The sequence below is a fragment of the Pteropus vampyrus genome, unplaced genomic scaffold (genome assembly GCF_000151845.1).
Source record: "Pteropus vampyrus isolate Shadow unplaced genomic scaffold, Pvam_2.0 Scaffold1000001456, whole genome shotgun sequence".
NCBI lineage: Eukaryota > Metazoa > Chordata > Mammalia > Chiroptera > Pteropodidae > Pteropus > Pteropus vampyrus.
The window spans coordinates 94937-111410 of record NW_011915858.1 but is presented as its reverse complement, the minus strand read 5'-3'; the positions used below and the strand labels follow the sequence as shown (position 1 = coordinate 111410).

Below are 16474 nucleotides of genomic sequence, written 5' to 3'. Positions count from 1 at the left end.
TAGCCCAGGGTAGCCAAAGTTGCATGTAACAGCTGGCCATGGCATAGTCATTGTGTGAAAGGCACATGGAGGGCCCACATGCTCCTGGTCAGCTGAGAGGGTGACAGAGGTGTGAGGACAATGTTGATCGTCGTCTATCAGTGCTGTGTTGCTCCTCAGCCCCTGTTTCAAGGCAGTTAAGAGGGAGATAACATCACAATAAACCTCGAAAGCTCACCAAGCCTACAAGCACCTACCCAAGGACAGTCTCAAGTCAGCACTCAAATTTGTACTGGTGCAGACCCAGGCCCCCTCAACCTTGCTGCAAATCTTTTCCTCTGTTGGGGTAGGGAGCGGCAGTGCTTCCCCCTGCTTCCCCGGTGTGAGAAACTGCCCCACTGTCCATGGGCAGCGTGAGTATGGACAGCCACTGACTCTAAGGGCACGCACGGTCTATTGAAAAGAAAAACGGGGAGGAAAATATCACAGGGTTGTTAGTGACTATTTTCAATCATGGGGTTTAGCATTTTCAGATCTTTTGCATTGGATTTTGTTCATGAAAAATAATTAGTGAGTAAATCTAATGAGGTACTTTTCCTAGAATTGATTTCAGTCCCATAATCAGTTTGTTTTTCATCAACAACAAAATCTTACAGAAGAGCTAATAAATGCAAAAGTAGCATCTGTGAATTGATTTTGAAAGAAGCAACAAAGAGGGTGGCAATGTAGCTGAATCTCAAAACCATAAAAATGTCCTATGACTGTCTTGATTCATACCATGCACTTGAGTGTTTACTCTTTGTCAGATTGACCATTTGACATGGATTAGTTTAGTTTCCCCTTAGCTAGAACACCAAGGCCTGTCTTTTTCCTTTTTTCCTATTCCAGTTTTGTGCCTTCCTTCATCCACCCAGAGAGACAGCCTTGCCAAACATCTCAATCTGTAGTTATTAATCATCCAATCCACACACTCTGTCCAAAGTGCACATCAGGCCCAGCCGCCTGAGTAAATCCTGGGCAGCATCAGCAATGACTGACACTTGCTCTGTTTCCATAGCTTCCCCCGATGTCATAGTGGAGCAGCCTTCTGGAGACAAGGACTCTGAGAAGGACCCATCTATTCCGCATGTATGTTCTCCTTCAGTCCTTTGCGATGGAAATGTTGATATATTTTGTTGTACTACAATTAAATCATGAAGATATGAACATGTACATTCCAGATGGTAGACAATTGAGTTGGTGGGGACATTGTCAAGTATGAGTTTTTTACGTAATTTTTCCTACTTCAAGATGGCATTCAAAAGGACTGCATTAGTCATAAACTGTAGAGTAGGGAGCATTTATTTCTTCATAGAATTTACCTCCTTGAACAAGAGTTTTGCATTGGCCAATCCAAGTATACTCGGAGACCTTCCATGAAGAATCAAACTTTCCCACAGGTGTTCTGTATGTTTTCTCTTGCGGTCATTAACCCAAGTTTCCAGTCTGCAGTCCTAAAGAAATCAAGAGAACAGAAGCCCTGTGCAGAGTGTCCAGATGGTGTTCATCTAACAGTGCTTTCATTCTCTCTCTTTCTCTCTCTCTCTCTCTCTCTCTCTCTCTCTCTCTCTCTCTCTCTCTCTCTCTCTCTCTCTCTCTCTCTCTCTCTCTCATTGCAGGTAGCTGCAGAAGACGAGTGCAGACTACGGTGGGGCTTTCCTACCCTTTTGGTCTAGAAGGCCCCGTGATCTGTGTTCATGCCAGGAATGAAAGTTGGGGTGTAGTGGAGGGGAGTGTGGTACAGGAAAGAATCCTGGCCAGTTCTACTGTGGCCAGCAGCCGTGACGACTTTTAGATGTGTGGCTTGTGTGTTTGAAGTTTGAGGGTGCTTTTGATGAGTGTGTGTACTGTGATTGTGAATGCGAGTATATGTGCGTGGTGTGATTCCTCAGGCTTTTAACGAGTTACACAACGTATTCCCCCGGTTCATTTTCGACAAAGATTCTCATGTTCACAGACCACTTTACATAAGTCATTGTTTCCTCTGCGGCTGTATCTGGAGCTTTGTTTAATATCTCGTCTCCTCATATAGAGGCAGAACTGAGATGAATGGCCCAAGCTCTTCAACTCCTACATGGAAGAGATCTATGTGAACCCAGGCGTGCATCACTATGTCGATGCCCTGGACCACTGACAGACACTCACAGTCAGCCACAGGGTCATTACTGCCAAAGGGAGGAATTTCCAGTAAATGTGGACATGGCTGGAAGTGCTAGGGTCTACACAGCTCCCAAACGTTGCCTATCAAGGGTAGATGTCCTCACTGGTCTCATAGACCAGGGCAGCTGTCTGTGTCTTTAACAGTAGACTTTGACATAGTCATTGGCATGAAGGGCACATATAACGTTCACATGCTACAGGTCAGCACACAGATTGTAAGAGGCGTGAGGCTCCACGAAGAAGAATGTGGAACAATACCTGTCAGTGCTGGGGTCACTCGTCAGCCTCTGTCCCAAAGAGTTAAAATCAAAGAGACTTCATCACAGCTAACCACAGAAACACCCAAATCCTGTCAGCACAAACCCAATAGACAATGGCAAGTGAGAACTCAGAGTCAACCTAGAGGAATCCCGATGCCCACTCCCCTTGTTGCAAACGCCTGCCCAGCTGGAGTAGACAGAGACTGTGCCTCCCATGCCGTTCTCACGTAAGGAACTGTCCCACTGTCTGTTGCCTGTTTGAGACAGGACACACAGTGACTCAATGGCATGCATACATTGTATAGAAACTCAATGATAGAAAGGTCATTATCACAGAGGACGACATCAATTCAACGTAATGAGATTTCACTGTCTTCAAATCTTCTGTATTTTATTCACTTCATAAAAAAGGATTAGTGAATAAATAGAATGGGATAGTTTGTGTAGAAGTAAGTTATGTCTCCAATAAGTTTGCTTTGCATCAAGTCAAATGCCTTACAGAAGTGTTTTTGAACACAGCAATAGTAGGTATGGATTATGGAGGAAAAAGTGACCTTGGAGGAAATCACGAAAACAGTGGCAATTTAGCTGAATCTCAAAAGCATAGAAAAGTCATATGACTCTGTCTGGGAATCATACCATGCATTTTAGTGTTTACTCTTTGTCAGATATACTATTTGACATGGATTAGTTAACCTTTAGCTAGAAAACCAAGGGCTGTCTTTTTTCTTTTTTCCTGTTCCGTATTTGTGCCTGCCTTCATCCACCCAGGAAGACAGCCTTGCTGAGCAGTTATCCACTCCACACACAAATCCATCCAAAATGCACATGAAGCGCAGCTGCCTGAATACGTCCTGGGCAACATGAGCAATGATTGACATTCGCTCTATGTTTCCCTAGCTGCCCCAGATGCTGTGGTGGAGGAGCCTTCTGGAGACAAGGCCTCTGAGAAGGACCCATCTATTCTGCATGTAAGCTCTGCTTTCTTCTTTTGCGATGGAAATGATTTATTTCGTTTATTAAATCATGAAGATATGCACATGTATATTCCAGATGGTAGATAATTCAGGTGGTGGGGAGACAGTCGAGTGTGAGTTTTTTACGTAATTTTTCTTGCTATAAAGGGCTTTCAAAAGGACAGCATTAGTCATGAAGTGTAGTGTAGGGAGCATTTTCCTCTGCATAGCATTTTCCTCCTCGAAGAAGAGTTTCGCATTTGCCAATCTAAGTACATTGACAGACCTTCCATGAAGAATCCAACTTTCCCACAGGTGTTCTGTATTTTCTCTTGGGGTCATTAACTCAGGTTTCCAATCTGCTGTCCTAAAGACATCAAGAGAAGAGAAGCCCTGTGCAGAGTGTCCAGGATGATGTTCTCCTAACAGTGTTTTGTTTTTTTTTTCCTCTCTCTCTCTCTAATTGCAGATAGATACAGAAGACGAAAAAGGTATGTATTGAGGAATCAGTCCGTTGCTGAGGCTAAATCTGGGTGCTGACCATGGTGGAGCTTTTCTGCCCGTTTGGTCTAGAAGGCCCCCGATCTGTGTTCGTGCCGGGAATGAAAGTTGGGGTGTAGTGGAAGGGAGTGTGGTGCAGGAAAGAATTCTGGCCAGTTCTACTGTGGCCGACAGTTGTGATGACTTTTTGGTGCTGGGGTTTGTGTGCTTGAAGTTTGAGGGTGTTTTTTGAGAGTGTGTGTTCTGATTGTGAATGCAAGTATGTGTGTGTGGTGCGTGGTGCGTTTCCTCAGGCTTTTACCGAGTTACACAACATATTCCCCCGGTTCACTTTCTAAAATGATTCTCATCTTCACAGAGCACTTTACATAAGTCATTCTTTCCTCCGTGGCTGTATTTGGAGCTTTGTTTACTATTTCGTCTCCTTATATGGAGGTAGAACTGAGATGAATGGCCCAAGCTCTTTACTTCTTATAGGGAGGAGATACATGTGAACCCAGGCATGCATCCCTATGTCGATGCCCTGGACCACTGACAGACACTCACACTCAGCCATAGGGTCATTACTGGCAAAGCGAGGAATTTCCAGTAAATGTGGACATGGCTGGAAGTGCTAAGTTCTACACAGCTCCCAAACGTTGCCTATCAAGGGTAGATGTCCTCACTGGTCTCATAGACCAGGGCAGCTGTCAGTGTCTTTAACAGTAGACTTTGACATAGTCATTGGCATGAAGGGCACATATAACGTTCACATGCTACAGGTCAGCACACAGATTGTAAGAGGCGTGAGGCTCCACGAAGAAGAATGTGGAACAATACCTGTCAGTGCTGGGGTCACCCCTCAGCCTCTGTCCCAAAGAGTTAAAATCAAAGAGACTGCATCACAGCAAACTACAGAAACACCCAAATCCTGTCAGCCCAAACCCAAAGGACGGTGGCAAGTGAGAACTCAGAGTCAACGTAGGGGAATCCCAATGCCCATCCTTCGTGTTTCAAATGCCTGCCCAGCTGGGGTAGACAGAGACTGTGCCCCCCACGCTATTCCCACATAAGGAACTGTCTCACTGTCTGTTGCCTGTTTGAGAGAGGACACACAGTAACTCAATGGCATGCACACGTTGTATAGTAACAAAATGACAGGTCTTTATCACAGATGATGACATCAATTCTACATAATGAAATTTCAGTTTTCAAATCTGTATTTTATTCACTTCATAGAAAAGGATTAGTGTATAAATAGAATGGGATCATTAGTGTAGAAGTGAGTTATGTCTCCAATAAGTTTGCTTTGCATCAAGTTAAATACCTTACAGAAGTGTTTTTGATGAGCACAGGAATAGCAGGTATGGGTTATGGAGGAAAAAATGATCTTGGAGGAAATCATGAAGACAGTGGCAATTTAGCTGAATTTGAAAACAGGCAGGAAGAATCAGGATTCTTTCTTTGAAATGAGGCACAATTGTTCGTGTTTTCTCTTTGTTAGATTATTTCCTACTGATTAGGTTTCTTTCAGAAAGACAAAGTCATATTTCTTTTGTCCATTTCTTTTCTGCTCTTCTGCTTGGCCTTTCTTTCTTGAGCAAGGAGGAGGCCTGGCAGCAGTTCAGTTCCTGCTCACCCACCACCCTCATCAGTACACTCTCGCCCCTGTCAGCACTCAGCAGAGCTCCCTAATCCTTCATAAGCAGCAGCACCATGGACTGACAGTCACTCTGTCTCCTCACAGATCCCCCCGAGGACCTGCAGAAGGAGACTCCTAGTGAGAGGTCAGATGAGGTGACATCTAGCACCAAGGTATGCTCACCCCGCTTCCCTTGCAATAGAAATGGGGATTTTTTTCTTTGTCCTTAAAACGAAGGTATAAAAATGTGAGCACGTACATTCCCAATGATACAGACATTTACTTGGTCGCAAGAGTGTCAAGAGGAAGTCTAGTACCAACTGATAACTGATTCTAAGGAACCTTCAAAAATGACTGCAGCAGTTATAAATCATCGGGGTTGGGTGGGAGCTGTTTGTCTTAGCAAATTCTCCTCTCTGGAAGAAAAGTTTGTAATTGCTCACCTAAAATGGTCTTGTGAGAAAGTTCCCCAGTATAGTTTGTGCCCTTCGACCTGAGTAGTTTGTCCTGTTCTTGCTGGTGGGTTCCGTTGACACTTCCAGCATTTCCCATCTGATTTTCTAACGTAACCGATTTGAGCAAAGGCCTGTGCAAACAGGACCCTGCAGGATGTGACACCCATTGTATATTCTGTCATTTCAGGTGGTTCCTCTTGCTCTTGAAGACGGTACGTATTCTAGAATTCTTCATTTGCTGAGGAAAAATCTTGAAACTGAGAAAGGGAAGTATTCTTGCTGGCTTAATGTGGGGAGCCACTTTGATTCTAGCTTCCTGCTGGCAAAGAGAATCGGAGACGTGGTCATAGAAACTGATTTTCTAGGTAACGAACTGAGACCATGATCCCCAGTTCCATGAAGTGGTGTAGATTTCTGTGCATGGGTGTGAGTGTGTGTCATGTGAATCCATATGGTGCGAACCTGAGTGTGTGTGTGATGTTTGGTGTTTTGAGTGTTTCTCTTGATTTGTGTTACTGTAAGACCACAGTTGCCGATGTCTGCTATCACCTAAACATTCCCCTCACCATCTAAGTGTATGTATTAATCACCTTGCAAAATTCGAATGTGCGCGTTTACTGTATGCCAAGTATATACCTCAATTAAACTGAACACAAATCCCGTCACCACCCAGGTCAATGTTGTCTGGCTTCTTAATGGATAAACCATGTCACTATGCCAAAAAAAATTCTTTTTAGTACAGTATATAACCTCTCAGTACGTCTTACGGCATTTTGAATGGTCATGTTGTGGCCACTTCCTTCATTTACACTGCCTCTGTTAATGAGAGGCTTCTGAATGACTTCTCCTTCCATCCTTCTTAGCTAGTTGCTGGGCAGGGCTCCTCACTTTTGCTGGTGGCCCCAATGTAGCCACATGCCACATGCAGTTCTGGAGGCATCTGAGCCAGGACGAGCCTCTAGGAATATTTGGGAGCAATTCACTGAGATTTTCTGCAAAGAGATCTAATATTTATCTTCAGCCACCCTTGCTAAGAATATGCAGTGTCGTTCTGTGTCCAATACTTCTCTGAGGTATGGACTTTGTGTGCTGGGCAAGAAACACTGTGTCCAATGAGAAGAGAACCGAGAGGTCTTCAGGACTGAGCGTCAGGGTAGCACTGGGTTTTCATTCAATGAGGACAAAGGGGAAATTGTGCCCTGCAAGGTGGCATAGAGAAGCTCCACAGTGGGACAGGGGCATCACCCCTCATGTCCCTGTGGCATACACAGGAACATGGGGTCATGGTTTCTTCTGGAGGGCTCTGTAAGAATCAAGTCCAGGAAGCTGGTTTAGGTCAATCATATAAAATGTGCTAAGTGATGGTTTGAGTTTTCTTTGGACCAGGACAGCTGTGAGAAGTTTTCTTTGGAGCAGGACAGCTGTGAGAATTATGAATGTAGTAGAATTTCATTGCCCTGTAGGTTTTCATCTTTTCCACATCAATCAAAACTGAGGCTACTTCAATGTAAAATGTCACTCGTTTATCCATGAACCTGTCTCCTTGAGACAGGATTGCTGCAAATGGCAGGATTACTTTGGTTTTTAAAAATGCATAAAATTCTATTAAATGCATATACCCTATTTTTTTTATTCATTCGTTTGTCGATGGACATGGGTGCGCTTTCTGGATCTGTGCTCTTGTGAATAATGCTGCAATGATCACAGGAGTGCAGTATCTCCTCCAAGCTCTAACTTTATTTGCTGGGATGCATAGCAACAGCGCAATAGCTGGATCGCATCGTAGTTTCATTTGTAAATTTTTGAGGAACCTCAATACTGTTCTGCACGATGACTGCACCATTTTACTTTCCTCCCAACAGCATAGAAAGGTTGCAGTTTCTCCATCTCCTCGCCAATATTTGTTATCTCGTTTTTTTCTTGTGGACAATACACGTCCTGTCAGGAGAGAGGCACTTCTTCTTGACCTTTTTGATGTGCATTTGTTTGATAATTAGTGATAATGGGACCTTGCATAGCTCTGTGGGCTGTGTATGCTTTCTTTGGAGACATGGCTTTTAAAGATTTTGGCCAGTTTTTATTGGGTTATTTGCTTTTAGTTTTGTTTTTTTGCAATTGAGTGTTAGCCTTTTGTATGCCTTGAATACTAGCTCCTCTTCAGATACAAGCTTTGCAAGGTTTTTCAGATTTTCTAGGTATCATTTCATTCTCTTGATTCTTGAAGAGACTATCCTTTCCTCATTGTGTCGACCTGGAATCCTTCACAAAGATCATTTGGTACTATCAGTGAGTTTATTTAGGACACCCTATCTTTCCCATTGATCTATCTGCCTGTTTTTAACGCACCTGCCATGGTATTTTGATTATGGAAGCTTAGTCTGGTGTTTTGAATTCAGGAAGTGTGGAGCCTCCATCTTGTTCCTCATTGTGAAAATAGTTTTGACTACTGGGATGCTTTGTGGTTCCATATGACTTGTAGGATTTTTTCTGTTCTGTAAAAGTGGCATTGAGATGTCGCTAGGTGCAGCAAGAATCTGTCAATCCCTTTGGCTTTTATGGAAATGTTATCAATATTGTCTTCCAACCCGTGAAAACAGTATTTCATTCCAATTATTTACGTCTTTTAATTCCCTCTTCTTTTGACTTTACAATTCTTCCATCCTCTTTGGGGCATTTCCACTGCCTGACCAGGCTCTATTCAAGAGTCAGGGCTGAGAAGGGGGAAAAGGATGAAAGTGAAGTGTCCAGCACCCATCACTCTGATTCTCTCTCACACAGGTCCGTTAGCCATGCTCTTCAAACTTGCTTACATCTGGGCCTTCTGCTGGGAATTCTCTAATATCTGGTTTTGACCATACTTTTGAACAACGTCAGAGCTTCAAGTAATGCGTGGCACAGGCACATGGGTCCGTGAAGTACACACATGTGAATGATCAGATCAGCCCCGCAAATGACTCTGTTAGAACTAGGAGGGGAGGATGCACCTTCCACGTCATTGAATTCTAGAGTTGCTCTATCTAGTGTGGCAGGCAGTAGCTAGATGAGACTGTTTTTAATTAATTATTCTTGATCGTTTATTAATGCATTGAATGAAAAGAAAATAAATACATCCATTTGTTCATTCACACTAACCACATTCAATTGTCTATAACAGTCAGAATTTCTGGTTGATAACTTTGGAGGTGGGAGCAATGTTGGGTTGGTGTTGAGAAGGTGAAAGGTGATTGCTTCAGCATCTCTCTGATTTGAAGTTTGCAAGGTGATCAATGTCTTGTTTAAGGGCTCTGACCCCATAGAGCCCAAGGAAGGTCTGAGAACCTGGAGGAAAGATTGGGGTGAGGCTGTGTGACTCACCATAGGCTCAACTGAAGCTAAATGAATAGGCGAGACTCTCTTTCTAAAACGTTATTGCTCTTGATTCTGTTTCTACAGATTTGGTGTTAGAGAACTTGTCTGACATCAGCGATGAGGATGAAGACGATCCAGGTAGGTGGCAACAATGACTTTGTATCCAATAGGAGGGGATACCTGGGACCAGTTGGGTGGCACCTGCTAAATGGGAGACTGAGGAAGGGAGATATGGAATCAGACAGACAAATGAAATGTGTCTAGAAGTTGGATTTGTTTTTCCCCACTTTATTAATGTCAGACAAAGGAACTGTGTCCATGGGCTTTGAGTGGGCTGCGTTTGACATCATGTGTTCTTACTATTCTCTTTAAAAATTATCTTTCCCAGATGACTTGCTCTTTCCTTTCCCTACTCTAGCCAAATCTCCTCCACAAAGAGAAGAAGAAAGCATTTAAGTAGAATAGAATAACGCTGAACTTCTGTTGCATGGGACAAAACAGGGTAAGGTAAAAAAAAGTGTACCCGTTCTCCATAATTTACTTCCGTCAGTTCAGATAAAACCACAATAAAAAATACTGGCGTTTCTCCTACCAAAAAGATGGTAACACTGAGCAAGCCAGTGAAAGGCGCCCTGAGCACATCTTCCCAGAGAACAAATACACATTCCTCTTGCGGCCACAGCAGCAGAATGGCGGTGGATTCCGTGGAACCCGGGAGGGAAGTAAGAAGAAGCCCAAGAAGCCTATTTGTGGATTCATGGCGGGGAGATGTGCCTGCTGATTCCAGATAGGGTTCTTCATTATAATTTATGCCTCTTGGCCTTTAGAGTTCTTCCCCACTGGGTTAAATAGGGTGGCCAGACTCGATTGGGGATCTTTACTGTTGAGAGATCCTCACGTGGTCCCATTGGGTCCCGCATCCCTTGATAGTGTTCGCTGAGGTCCTTGTTTGAACCCCATGAGTGTATGATTAATTCAGCCCACTGCAGGGTCTAGAAAGGTATGAGGAGTTTGTAGACACTGGACTGTGGTGAGGAAGGAATGAACAAGGAGGCGGCACACTGAGCACTGATGAAGCCACTGCCCGCTGTCCATCAGTCATAGCACAGGCTGCTCAGACCAAAAGTCGGCAGTCAGTGGAGGTTGCAGCCTTATTTCAGGGAATTATCAAAGCACCAACACGAAAGGCCGGTATCCCTCTTCATGGACATTAAGTGCTCATGCAGGGTTTTTCAATGAAAGAGAAGCTAGTTTTTGGTAAATCTGTCATGTAGCAGTAGATGTAGAATATTCTGCATTGCGTTGAGCATCGCCCAGACCACTAGTGATTCAGGGTGTTCACCTGGTCATGGGGAAGGCTCAGTGTGAGACAGCTGACAGTGGACAGACGCTGGAGGAGGATGGCCACAAGCTGGGACTTCCCTGGTCCTTATGAGGGGCTTTGCTCAGAAGAAACTGTTGTTTCTGGGGTCAGAGCCAGAAAAGTATAAGCGGAGTCTGCATTATAAAGTTGGACTCCACATGGCTCAGCCTCTTCCTCCAGGACATCACGTCTCTCCCACAGAAAAGTTGGGGCAGAGCATTTGACAAAGACACCAAGGGCATCTCATTGTTCAGGCACCAAGGGCATGGTCTCAGGTGTCCTAGAATTTCAGGATCTCTAGGCCCTGGACAGCATCCATGTTCTCGTCCCAGATACACTCATCAGTGTTGTGTCTCTGGGCAAATCGCTGAATCTCTATATATTTCTATGCTGTTCACTGTAAATTATAAGTTACAGCTCCTGCTTTGCCTTCTCTGCATAAGGCTGATGTGGGGATTTCAGGAGATGATAACAGATACTCTCCATGAACAGGAAGGCATCACTCTCATGCAAAGGAGAAAACTAACCTGCCACCTTCCCTTGCTGTGAAGCCATCCCAGTCCCCTCTCTAGGATCAGCTGCTACCAAGTGTCTAGATTATACTTGAGTGATTGGACACTTACAGAGCAATTGCATAGCACTAGTCACTAATTTTTCTCATAGCCTTGTATGTAATCATTTTTAGCCTCATCACATAATATTAACGAGAAGGCCACCTGAAAATTGCAGATCTTGGAACAGGGCATTGAGGTCCCGAGGAATCTGAAGAATTTTCCCTGGTACGTGGAGCTTCTAAACAAGGAAGAAGAGGTTCAAGAGAGTTTACATCCGGCAACACCACGGGGTACATCCCTCAGTGCAGCCCGAGGAAGGTACTGTGGAAATATGCTTATTAAGTCTATTCAGGAATCATTATTTGGTGTTTTCATTTTAAGAGAAAATTATATAAATTCTAATCCGTGCTGTTTTTCAATTGCGTGAGTGCAATTTAAATGTCTCCATTTGATCGGTAGTGCTGTAACTACAGAAGAAAAGATGCATAGGAACCCAAAATGTGGTTCCATCGAAATAATAAGCAGGATCTCTAGCTAATGCACAGATATTATCTGATTTTGGAATGAGCTAAATAGATCTCTCCCTGATACAGTTATCTCCAGAGTTGTAAAAATGGATACACTTTCTCTAGAATAGGTTTAGATGAACATCAAGTTGACAGATAGTACACCTAGTTCCCATATCCCACTCCTCCCCTAGCCATAGCATCTTACACTGACGTGAAACATTTGTTATAATTACTGAAATACTATTAATATATTCTTATTAATTAAAAAAGTCCTGAGTTTGCATTCCGTTTCACTCTGTGCTGGAACATCCTTTGGCCAGAATATCATGTATCACCATTAGAGTGTCTTAAAGCTATCTGTACACAAGTATTCATAGCCCCATTCTTCACAGCAGCTAACAAATGGAAACCACCCCTAAATCGATCTATGAGTGGATAAATAACATGGGATGGGTACCCATAATGTAATGCTATTCTTACTTGATGACATGAGGCAGTCAAGAGAAAGACAAATAAAGTATGATTCCAGTTAAGCAAGGTCCCTGGAGAAAGCAAATTCATTGTGAGAGAAAGTAGAGATGATCAAGGGATGAAATGGGGAGTGGTGGGGTGATTTTCTAATGAGATGAGAGTGTATGTGGGATAGGATGACACGTTTGGGTAGAGATAGTAGAGATGGTCCACATATAATGAATGTTACTGAAGCTACTGACCTATATACCCACAATAAATATACATATTAAGTATCCTTCCTTAACAAACAAAGTTAAAAGCCAGTATTAAAGATGAAGACAGTAGCAGCACATATGAATGCATGTGCTGAGATGGTCTTGTAATATTCGAAATAGAAGTGGGAACTTGGCTGGGTTTGTGATGGGCAAGAGGAGTCAATGAAACTCTATCATTGAAACATAGCGTGCATTTTCGTTTTCCCTTTAGGATTATGTCCGATACTCTGGATTCCCTTTGGCTTTCATGCCAAAGGCTCCATTACTTTTTCTTTCCTGCCCCTCTTTTTGCCCTTCCTTCAGGCACCCAGGAGGATGACCCTGCAGCAGCTCAGTTCATACTTATTAAATGCCCACATCCACACACTCGCCTCACGAACTCACCTTGCAAAGTTTCCAGAGTATGTCCTGAGCAGCATCACCAGTGACTAACAGCTACCCTATGTCTTTTTAGCTCTCCCTGAGGTGGTGGTGCAGGATTTCCCTAAAACACCGCAGATGAGGTGGTTCCATCTATCCTCAAGTTGAACTCTCTTTCTTGCACTGATATGACAAAGTTTCCTTTTCTCTTTTTCAGTAAAATTAGCATATGAAATGTGAACATGTATATGCTCCATGACAGAGACAGTTTACTAGGTAGGGAGACTGTCTAGTGAGAGCCTATTACCCCTGATACCTGATTCAAGAGGGCACTCAAAAAGGGCAGCAGCAGTTACAAACTGTACGATAGAGAGCATTTTCCCCTGTAGAAAGTTTTTCTCTTTGAAAAGGAAACTGTAATTGCCCAACCAAAGAGACTTGAGAAACCTTCCAATATGAGCTTCAAGCTTCCCCCAGGCGCCCCTTATGTGTTCTCTGGGGTCATTGATTCAAACACTGTTTCCTGTCTGGGGTGCTAAGGCCATCAGTGGAAATGAAGGCCTGTGCAGAGTGTCCAGGATGAAGTGATCGTCACTGTTTTTTTTTTTTTCTATTTCTCAAATTGCAGTTGGATGCGTGAACAGATGAAAAAATGTATGTATCATGAAATCAGTCTGTTGCTAGGAAAACATCTAGGTTCTGAGGAAGGTGGGGCTTTTCTGCAGCTTTGGTCTGGAAGCCCCCCGATTCTGGGTTACTTCTGGGAAGGAGGGTTGGGTGTAGTGAAAGGAAGAGATTATACAGGAAAAAACTCTGGCCAGTGGCCTGATTGGGCTTTCTTTAATGAACTCAGTCAACTGAACTACAATAAAATATCAATTGGTCAATCCTACTAGTCTCATTCTAGTTTGAATGAAACAGTTGGAATTTCAAGTTGGTAAGGTAGGAGGTGAGAGTTATCATGGGCAAGTGGAAGGGAAACGGTAAAAGTTGATTCCTTCAGCACCTCTGATTTGAAGGTTGGTAACCATGGTCAATGTCTAGGTGAAGCTCTACGGTCCACAAAGCCCAGGAAAAGTGCATGAATTGTGGGGAATATTAGAGTGATGCCCATGACTCACCATAGACTCAAGGAAAGTAGAAGGAATGAGGGAGCCTCTTTTTAATAATTTTATTGCTCATGTTTCTGTGTCTCCGGATTATCTATGAGAGAGCTTCTCTGACTCCAGCAGCGAGGATGAAGACTCTACAGGTAGGCACCAACACGAAGGTCAGATCCCATGGAAGACGGGCCTGGGAACCTCTTAGTGGCATCTGCTGCTTGGAAAACTGAGGGAGGGAGACATGACACTAGACAAAAAAAAGAAAAAGAAAAAAAAGAAGGAAATGACTGTAGAAATCTGATGTGTTCTTTTCCTTTTTGAATGATGTCACAGGAAGAGGAATTGTTTCTGTAGGCTTTGAGAGTAGCGTGTTTGTCATCCTGTTTCCTCGCTTTGCTATGAAAAATTATCATTCCCACAAGTCTTGTTCTTACATACTCCTATACTCCAGAACTATATCAGAGCTTGGGCATTGATCTGTTAGCACTCCTGAGAATCGTATGCAGGAGATCGTGGTTTCCTTTTTGTTATTGACCTATGATGGATGTACTTTAATGGGACACAAGGACTACCTCCTAGGCTCTTAAACTGGGGACAAAGCCTTTTACCGTGTGCCGGGTGGTGTGTAAGAAGTAAATTCTCTTCCTTTTGAGGTAAGGAAGCACCTTCATGTTTCTGTGCTCATGTTTGCTCCTCATTTAAAGGGCACTCCCAGAGCTGCATGAGGGAAAGAACAATTCGTCTGGCATTACGGCTATTGGTCCATTACCATTGAGCTCATCTCAGCCTCCACATGTCACACATGTCTGAGGTGCTGAATGCTTCCATGTGAGAGAGGCCTGTGTCCAGCTGTCTCTCCGGGCCCTCCATGGCCGGCAGGATTCTAGAGGGCACACTTTTTCCTGCAGCATTGCTGACCTGATTTCCTGGGATTGACCAGGCCCCAAACTGTCTCTCCGACTGGCAGGGCCAGGGGATCACTAGATGAGGAGTGTCGAGATGAGGATAATAATGGATCTCGGAGTTTGGCTACCTAATCCCAAGAGCAGCAGGATGCTGGGTTTCCACCTTGACTCTAACTCTCCCATTTTTCCCAGGTCCCCCCACAATGTTGGTGCACCTGTCCACTCGAAGACCACACTGTGGATGATGAAGCCTGAGACATAAGGAGCGTAAGGGTGCATGCAATTGACATCTTCTTTCCTTTCTTTTCCACGTTCTCTCGTTCCTATCCACAAGCCTGTATTTGTGAGTCTTCCAATCCCTCTTTATGTGATTCTCATCGAAGGCCCTGGTCCCATGCCGGCACTTGATGTCCTGGGATCGTCACTGTCTGTAATATCTCCCTCTAATTCTGCGCTTTCTCTCATTTAGGATGGCCCTGGCTCCTGAGCTTCATTGCACCATTGAATTGAACTGAGCAACCCTAAGTGGCCCAGGCTGGAAGCTGGGCTGGGAGTCAGAAGGGTTTTTCTCTTTCTGCAGTGGTTTAGGGGCCCTGTTCTGCCCTGAGCACCACCCCACATGGTGAATGGCTCTGATATGCATAATTGTTCTCTTTCCTCCAGGTTTCAACAAATTTCATCATAGATGCTCCAGAAGAAAGAGTAGGGGAAATCATTTGGAAGGAAGAAGAAATCAAAGAACTGTGAATTTGCCTTGCCTGGGCTGAAAAGGGTAAGGCACATAAGTGTGTTGTTCTCCATTGCTTCCTAACTTACTTAGTGGCAAATTCAGAGATTCCCACAAAAAGCTGTGGTTTCTGCTATTTCATTTGACACCCAAAATGGAGATAAAATGGTGGTAAAACTCAGGGGAGGCCAGTGAAGGACGCCCTGGGTACCTCTAGCTAGAGATGGCTAACTATTCCATTATAGCCCTGGAATTCCTAGCCTGTGTCCTGCAGCAGTGGCTAACACTGTGAGGATAGGACTCTAGGTGGCTATAGGCCACCATGTTTATGACTTGAGGACGTGCTGGTCACTGTGTTTTCTGTGAAGAGAGCACCTGAAATGGCTCGACATCTCACTCAGCAGGAAGGGAGCTGCCAACCCGCCCTCTCAAATTCCAAATGGAACCCTCACATCCATCTGCTACTCCTGAGGGTGTGCAGGCCAGGCCTCTGCCAATCAGAGGTGAATGTGGGGAAGTAGGGGAAGATTAGGTTTGCCACCTCCTAGAACTTTGTGAGCTCAGAAAGTCCCACAAACTCAGAAGATGCTGCATGGCCACACCTCACCATTTCTGGATTGGGGAAGACAGAGCTCCCCATACCACAGAACTCACAGTGTGTTCCTGAGATGTCTACTGTGTCTTTCTTTTCTAAGATATCCCCATTATTTTCAGGTTGCAGTCAAGAGAGAGAACTACTGGATCAATGTCTTGGGCCCTGAGGTCAGAATTATGGCTGCCACTCAGCTGTTGTGTGAGCTGGACAAAGCCTTCTCAATGACAAAACATCCCAGGCTTGTGTGGGGAGTCAGTATGATCATGTAAGCAAAGCCCAAAGCCCTTAGCTCACTGGCCAGTACATAGAAG

At 44.1% G+C, this 16474-nt stretch overlaps 1 long non-coding RNA gene across 1 annotated transcript; it reads left to right on the top strand.

The window, feature by feature from the left end:
• Positions 1–14021: 14021 nt before the first annotated feature.
• Positions 14022–15580, top strand: LOC111735462. Its single transcript, XR_002778793.1, has 3 exons — positions 14022–14085; positions 15034–15108; positions 15505–15580. It is a non-coding gene; the product is annotated as an uncharacterized LOC111735462 (long non-coding RNA).
• The last annotated feature ends 894 nt before the right edge of the window (positions 15581–16474 follow it).